General features: G+C 46.2%; 1 long non-coding RNA gene across 1 annotated transcript in view; it reads right to left on the bottom strand.

Moving 5' to 3' along the window:
• Positions 1-3,263: 3,263 nt before the first annotated feature.
• Positions 3,264-6,896, bottom strand: part of LOC122205502 — a 50,920-nt gene continuing 47,287 nt past the window's right edge. Inside the window, exon 4 of the long non-coding RNA XR_006196098.1 lies at positions 3,264-3,621. This is a non-coding gene — a long non-coding RNA (uncharacterized LOC122205502). The remainder of the gene's footprint in view (positions 3,622-6,896) is intronic.

Genomic DNA, 6,896 nt, shown 5'->3' with positions numbered 1-6,896 from the left:
CTGGGCCAGGAGCACAGGCCCCAGGGCAGACCCCCTAAGTACCCTGGATCCCACTACAGCCAGTGGGCCAGGCCCCAGCGGGAAGGTATGATTGGAGAGACTGCATGCTGTTCCCCCTTTTTAATTACTGCTTCCTTAATTGAGTCACAAGTGGTGTTTGTGTTGCCATCAAACCCACGAGGACCTTGTTGTTTATGTGAATGACTCTCAGTGGAGTGACAGCTCCGAAATGTGAGATGTTCTGTTTGTACCAATTTTAACAAAGTGGCAGGTTTTGGCTACACATTTCCTTCTTAACACGTGGCCTGGGAGCTCATAAAAGGGGCTGGTCTTCCCCCTGCAAAGAATGACATGAAACAGAAAGGAACCCTAATGGCACAGGACCCTGGAACCATGGGACGTTGGAGCCATGGAACCTTAGAGTCTTTGAACCATGGAAGGTCTCCCATCTGCGGCTCGGATGCTCCTAGAGATGGTGAACTTTGTATCTTACAAGACAGCCCATTCCCTGCCAAGACCACTGGCTGTGGAGATGATCTTCCTTGCTCATTAAGCTCCTTTCTGCATTTCACTGACACTAGCTGAGTCTTCTGGAATAGTCCTACCTAGAGAGGCGGTTGGAACCATGGAAGGTCTCCCATCTGCGGCTCGGATGCTCCTAGAGATGGTGAGCTTTGTATCTTACAAGACAGCCCATTCCCTGCCAAGACCACTGGCTGTTGGGATGATCTTCCTTGCTCATTAAGCTCCTTTCTGCATTTCACTGACACTAGCTGAGTCTTCTGGAATAGTCCTACCTAGAGAGGCGGTTGGAATGGAAGACAGTTGGAGGGGGCCAGGATACACTGAGATGTACACTGTCTTCCTTTCTGTTAAGTCAATAGCTATAAACTAAGCCTTACTAGGGTCTGGGCTTGTGCTGGCAGCCACAAGGGAGGACAAAAGGAGATTCCAACAGGGCTTTGTCCTTGAGAAGTTCCCACTCAAGCTGGCAAGAACAGCAGTGGTACTTGAGAGAATTAAGAACCGGGTCTGGTGGCATATATTCCACACATAACCAGGACAGGAAGTCAGGGAAGGCTTCCTGAAGGAGGGGGGGTAGTGTAAACTGGGCCATGAGGGATGAGCACAGTGAGGGAGGATGGGGAGGAGGAGGAGGGGTGAAGGAAACAGGCAACATCTTTAACCCTCAGTGGGTCAAACGCAGTCACATCCTGTGCACTGTCCCCTCACACGCCCCCTGAGACCCTGGCCAGCCACCAACCCAGAAGGGGGCTGTGTCTGTGAAGCGTCACACTTATTTACTTATTTTTTCAGTTTATGAAAAGATAATTCAGGAGACATTATTTCAATCAGACCCCTGCGCAGTTTAGGACTGCTAATGCTTCCTCTATTAAAAAGGTGTGGAATAATTAGGGTGCTGATGAAGACTGGGGGCAAACTCAGGAGAAATCCATTACCCGGCGCTCAAGGCTTCTCCTGTCCCCTCCGTATCCCCGAGTGACAAATTAACATGAAACAGAACAACGGCTGCTAACACTTAGAGCACATTTAGCTCAGATTGGAAGCTAGGATTTTTAGAAAATGAAGAGTTTCATGGCTCAACCTTAGAGCAATTTGGGATCGCAGAAAGGAGCCAGAAGAGAGTGAGCAGTGTATAGACCAGGGATGAGGGGAGGCACGGGAGCCTCAAGGCCCTGGAGCCAGCACTGGATTTGGGGGAGAGGTCTGGGTTTTAATCCTATGGACTTGCAGTATGACCTTGGGGTACCACAACCTTCTATTTGGGGACAGTGAAAGAGCCTCACTGGAGGGAAGAAACAGGGAAGACTTCAAAAAACAGAGAAATAGGGGCACCTGGGTGGCTCAGTCAGTTAAGCGTTTGCCTGATTCTTGGTTTTGGCTCAGGTCATGATCTCATGGTTCATGAGTTCAAGCCCCGCATTGAGCCCTGCACTGGGCTCCATGCTTCGGGTGCAGAGCCTCTTTGGGATTCTCCCTCTCTGCCTCTCTCTCTCTCTCTCTCTCTCTCAAAATAAATAAATAAAATTTTAAAAAACCAGAAAAATAATAGTAATTAACAGTCACTAACATTTCTTATGAGCCAGGCAATATTCAAAGGGTTTATTTGTACGAATTCATTTAAACCCCCAACAATTCCCCCAGAGGTTGGTACTATTATTATCCCCATTTTAAAGATGAAGAAAATTGAGGCACACAGAGCACATAAGTGACCCGGGAGGGGCAGAACAGAAATAGGAACGTAGACATAACTCTAGACACTGTTGTGGCCAGAACTGGGAGTCCCCAGAACAGAGGAATATGGCACAGCCCATGAAAGGCTTTCAAAGTCCGGTGTTATGGGCTGAGTGTTCCCACCAAAAAGATGTTGAAGTCCTAACCCCAGAACATGTGCCCATGACCTTCTTTGGAAATAAGGTATTTGATGACCTTTGGTTAAGGTAAAGCCATGAGGGATGGGGCCCTAATTCAATGTGACTGGTGTCCTTGTGAAAAGGGGAAATTTGGCCCCAGAAACTGACACACACAGAGGGTGATGTGAAGACAGGAAGAATGCCATGTACCAGCTGAGGATCGCCCAAGGCTCCTGGAAGCTAGGAGAAAGGGCGTGACGTGCTCCTTCCTAAACCTCAGAAGGAACCAACTCTGTCAGCACCATGATCTCGGACAGACTTCCAGCCTCTGGGACCATGAGACGATAAATTACCGTTGTTCACGCTGCCCAGTTTGGGGTACTTCCCAACAGCAGCCCCAGGAGACGAACACAACAGGAGAAGGAGATGAGTCCTGGGGACTTGGGCAATAGGGAGCTATTGCAGAATTCTGAGCAAGGGAATCACATGCAATTGGCATTTTTGGGATTTTTTTTAACGTTTATTTACTTTTGAGGGGCGCCTGGGTGGCTCCGACTTAAGCATCTGACTTCGGCTCAGGTCATGATCTCGCGGTCCGTGAGTTCGAGCCCCGCGTCAGGCTCTGTGCTGACAGCTCAGAGCCTGGAGCCTGTTTCAGATTCTGTGTCTCCCTCTCTCTCTGACCCTCCCCCATTCATGCTGTCTCTCCCTGTCTCAAAAATAAATAAACGTGAAAGAAAAATTAAAAAAAAAATGTTTATTTACTTTTGAGAGAGAGAGAGAGAACACACACAAGTGAGGGAGGGGCAGAGAGAGAGGGAGACACAGAATCCAAAGCAGCCATCAGCACACAGCCAGACGCGGGGTTCGAACTCACAAACCACAAGATCGTGACCTGAGCCAGTCAGACGCTTACCCTACTGAGCCACCCAGGCATCTGCAACTGGCGTTTTCAAAAGATCACTCCAGTGGTATGCAGACCCAAGGTCTGGAAGGGTGGAAATTGGGGAGGCAGGAGAAGAGCCACCACTATCATGTGTGAGATGGTGTGAGAACCGGCCAGGGGCTATGTGGGGACTGTGGGGGTGGGGTGGGGCAGAAACCATGAGATGGTCAACAGGAAAGGGATAGTGCCCCCTTTTAGGGCTGCAATAATAATGACGTTAAATAACTGTATTCACTAAATCAACTGCCCGCTTTCATCGCTTCATTCCCCAGGGAAGACTGAAATGCTCTGAGTTAATATCTGAAAGAAAAAAAAATGAAATTCAGGGATCAAACAACTTTTTTGATGAGGGAAGTGTTATTTCTACCAAGCTAAGACATCAAAGCCTGTGAATAGCGCTTTTTAGGTAATATTAAAGTGGGCTCTAAATAATGTTTGAATATTTCTCTGCTTTTCCCCAGGGATCATAGACAATCTATCCTAGAGGAAAAACACCAGTGATGCCCCAAGCCAGCCTCCTCTCCAGAAGACCAGTAGGTTTCCCTGGAATACAACCCTTGTGAAAATGTAGCTGAAATCACATTTAGCAGCCCAAGCATTAAAATTCACTGTTCTAGGCATAACATGCATTTCTGTAGATTACATTGGCTAAAAGCCTGACAAATAATTCAGCTATGTTTTGACAGTTCTATTCACTTAGATGACCCTTGTATTAGGAGATATATCTGCATTATGGCAAAGTCACCTATCATGTGAGTTTCTGAAAAGAAAATCCCATTTCATCATTGATTCCTGCAAGTGGTAAATAACTTTCTAATTTACTTGTAATAGTTAGCCCCTGCTGTGTAACAAACCACCCCAAGACTTAGTGACTTATAACAACAACCATTTTATTATTGCTCGTGAGTCTGTGGGTCAACCAGGCAATTCTATAGTTAGCTAGTAGGTTGGTTGAGGGGCTAGAGTGAGCAGTGGAAACTAGTCATGTGTCTCTACCCATCCAATAGGCTGGGCCAGGCTCGCTCAGGTGGCCATAGTTTCAGGGCTCTAAAATATATTTTGCAAGCCTCTGCTTGTGCCATATCCCCTAATGCCCCATTAGCCAAAGCAAATCACATAACCACACCCAATTTCCATGTGGAAAGAGAGATTTTGCCTCTAGATGGGAGGACAGGTAATGTCACTTTGCAGGTGGGTACGCTTACAGGGATGGAAGAAGTTTGGACCAAGCTTGCAATCTACCATACTCTTTCTCCTCCTTGTAAAAATAAAGGAGACCAGCATATTGTAACATCTTCTGTGCCAGCAAGGGTCTTTATAATTTATACCTCATTTAACCAGAGAAGTTATGTAATTCCTTAAGATCACACAGCTAGTCATCACTGGAGCCAAGATGCAGTCTCAGGACCACTGGAACCTAAATCTTATACTATTCATTTCTTTCTACCGGTTGTGGAGTTGATCGTTTTTGGGTTCTTAGAGCACATTATTCAACCCTTCACTATATTTTAGTCAGTTAGTTTCTGTTCTGTTTTCTCCAGTGTTCATCATCCAATCTTCACCTGCTTACCTCCAGTGACGGGGAGCTCACTCTCTATCTTGACAACCTACTTAGAGTTGAAAGCTCAATCTATTACAAGCTTCTTTAAAATCAAAATGAGATGCTAAAAAACCTAGGTGTTTGAGGAGAGTTGACAAAGTTTTGTTTAAGTTTTCTTTTCTGCTCTGAAATCTACAGTTTATCTTTGTCAGCTGTCTGGTTTTGTAATTGTGGTTATCTTTGTTCTGCGTTATTTGGAAAATGCAATTTGCATTGAAAGAACCAACACAGGAAACTTTTGATTAGCTAGGTAAGGATTTTTTTTTCCTTAAAGGAAAGAAAGATAAGAAAACAAATGTTTAAAAAGGCTTATTTATAAAACAGGAACAACAATAATCACCTCCCTGGAACTCCTGGGGCAAATTTACTTGAGGTTTTCTCTGAAGTATGCATTCTGGGAAGGCAGGGGCTGTGTGCAGGGGATGATGTGCGTGGAATCATTCATTCATTCATTCATTCATTCATTCATCAATCATGAAAAGAGGTTACTATATTCAAGACACTCTACTGGATAAAGTAGGGAGTATATGAATTATATGCAGCCCTGACTCAAGACTTTCTAGAGCCAAGAAGGGGAATAAGGCAGATGAATCTGACCTAAGGAAAAAGGTGCCAGGGGCTTGTTAAAGGAACAAAGTGCAGCAAGGGCTCTGAGGAGGATGTGATTACATCCAGGGGGATCCAGTCTGGGTCTTTCCCCTCCATCTGAAGGCAGGAAACTGCTCATTACACCCCGCATGAGATTATTAAGCCTGGCCGTTGAGGGCCACCCTTCTCTGAAAGCCCCTCCAACAACGAAAACACACACAATGTGAAATCTCGAAAGTCAAGGCTGCTCCTACACAAATTCAAAACTCAAAAGGACCCAGAGAGCAGCAACCCTGCGGTCAGCCTCCCGTGGACGGAAGGAGCCGTTCTGGGTGGTGGAGACTCAGGAAAATCAGCACCGGGACCGGGGCACTCCGCGGGCTTCTTCAGCCTCCTCCCTGCAGATGGTTTCGGATGTTCTCTCAATAAAAATTACCACTGGGCAAACACAAATAAACTTAACGGATTTAACTGACAGAGTTAAACAAGCAGAAGATAGGATTTCTCTTAATGAGAATAAACTACTTGCATATGAAAAAGATTTAAAACTGAGGCTCCAATAACTAACTCACCAGAAACTTGGAACAGATTCACAGAATTGGATGGGGAGAGGGGGAGCCCACCAGGCAGGAAAACTCCATCTGGAAACTGGGTGCCTGTTGAAGGACAAGGCCACGCGGCAGGAGGCGTGGGAAAGGCACGGATGGGAAATGGGTCCAGCCCCTGCAACTGACAGGCAGATCAATAGATACCAGCAAAGAGTTTAAGCAGGGGACAATTAAATTAAGTCTGTGCCTTTGAAAGATCACTCTATTCCCTGCATGAGGGGAGGCAAGGAGACCAGTTAGAAGGAGGTTGTCAGGCTGGGAGGTGATACAGTTTCAGGTTTGGGTTTTTTTTAACTTTTTTTTTTTTTTAAGAGAGAGCATGAGGGGGGCGAGGGGCCAAGAGAGAGAGGGACATAGGATCCAAGGTGGGCTCTTCACTGATAGCAGCGAGCCCGAAGCAGGGCTTGAACTCACAGACCGTGAGATCATGACCTGAGCTGGTCAGACACTCGACCGACTGAGCCACCCAGGCGCCCCAATACAGTTTTGGGTTTAAGAGTAATGGCAGAACCTGGCCACTGTCACTTCCTAGCTGGTAAACTTGGTCTTTACCTTATCATTTGGTGCTTTAGATACAAGGTTTGTATGAGGATTCTAGGAGGTAATATTCATGTTTTGCTTATTCATTCAACAAATATTTCCCGAGAATCTACCAGGGGCCGGGTACTGTTCACAGCACTGAGGATGCAGTAGTGAACAAGATTGACTTGGCCCTGCCCTTGCACCGTGATGTTCTCGTGCACCTTAGGTCCTAAGGTAACGGTCTGAGTTTTTGGTTT

This window comes from Panthera leo, chromosome D4 (genome assembly GCF_018350215.1).
Source record: "Panthera leo isolate Ple1 chromosome D4, P.leo_Ple1_pat1.1, whole genome shotgun sequence".
Lineage (NCBI taxonomy): Eukaryota > Metazoa > Chordata > Mammalia > Carnivora > Felidae > Panthera > Panthera leo.
Note: the sequence above shows the minus strand (reverse complement) of the source record. Positions and strands in the feature narration are given on the sequence as shown.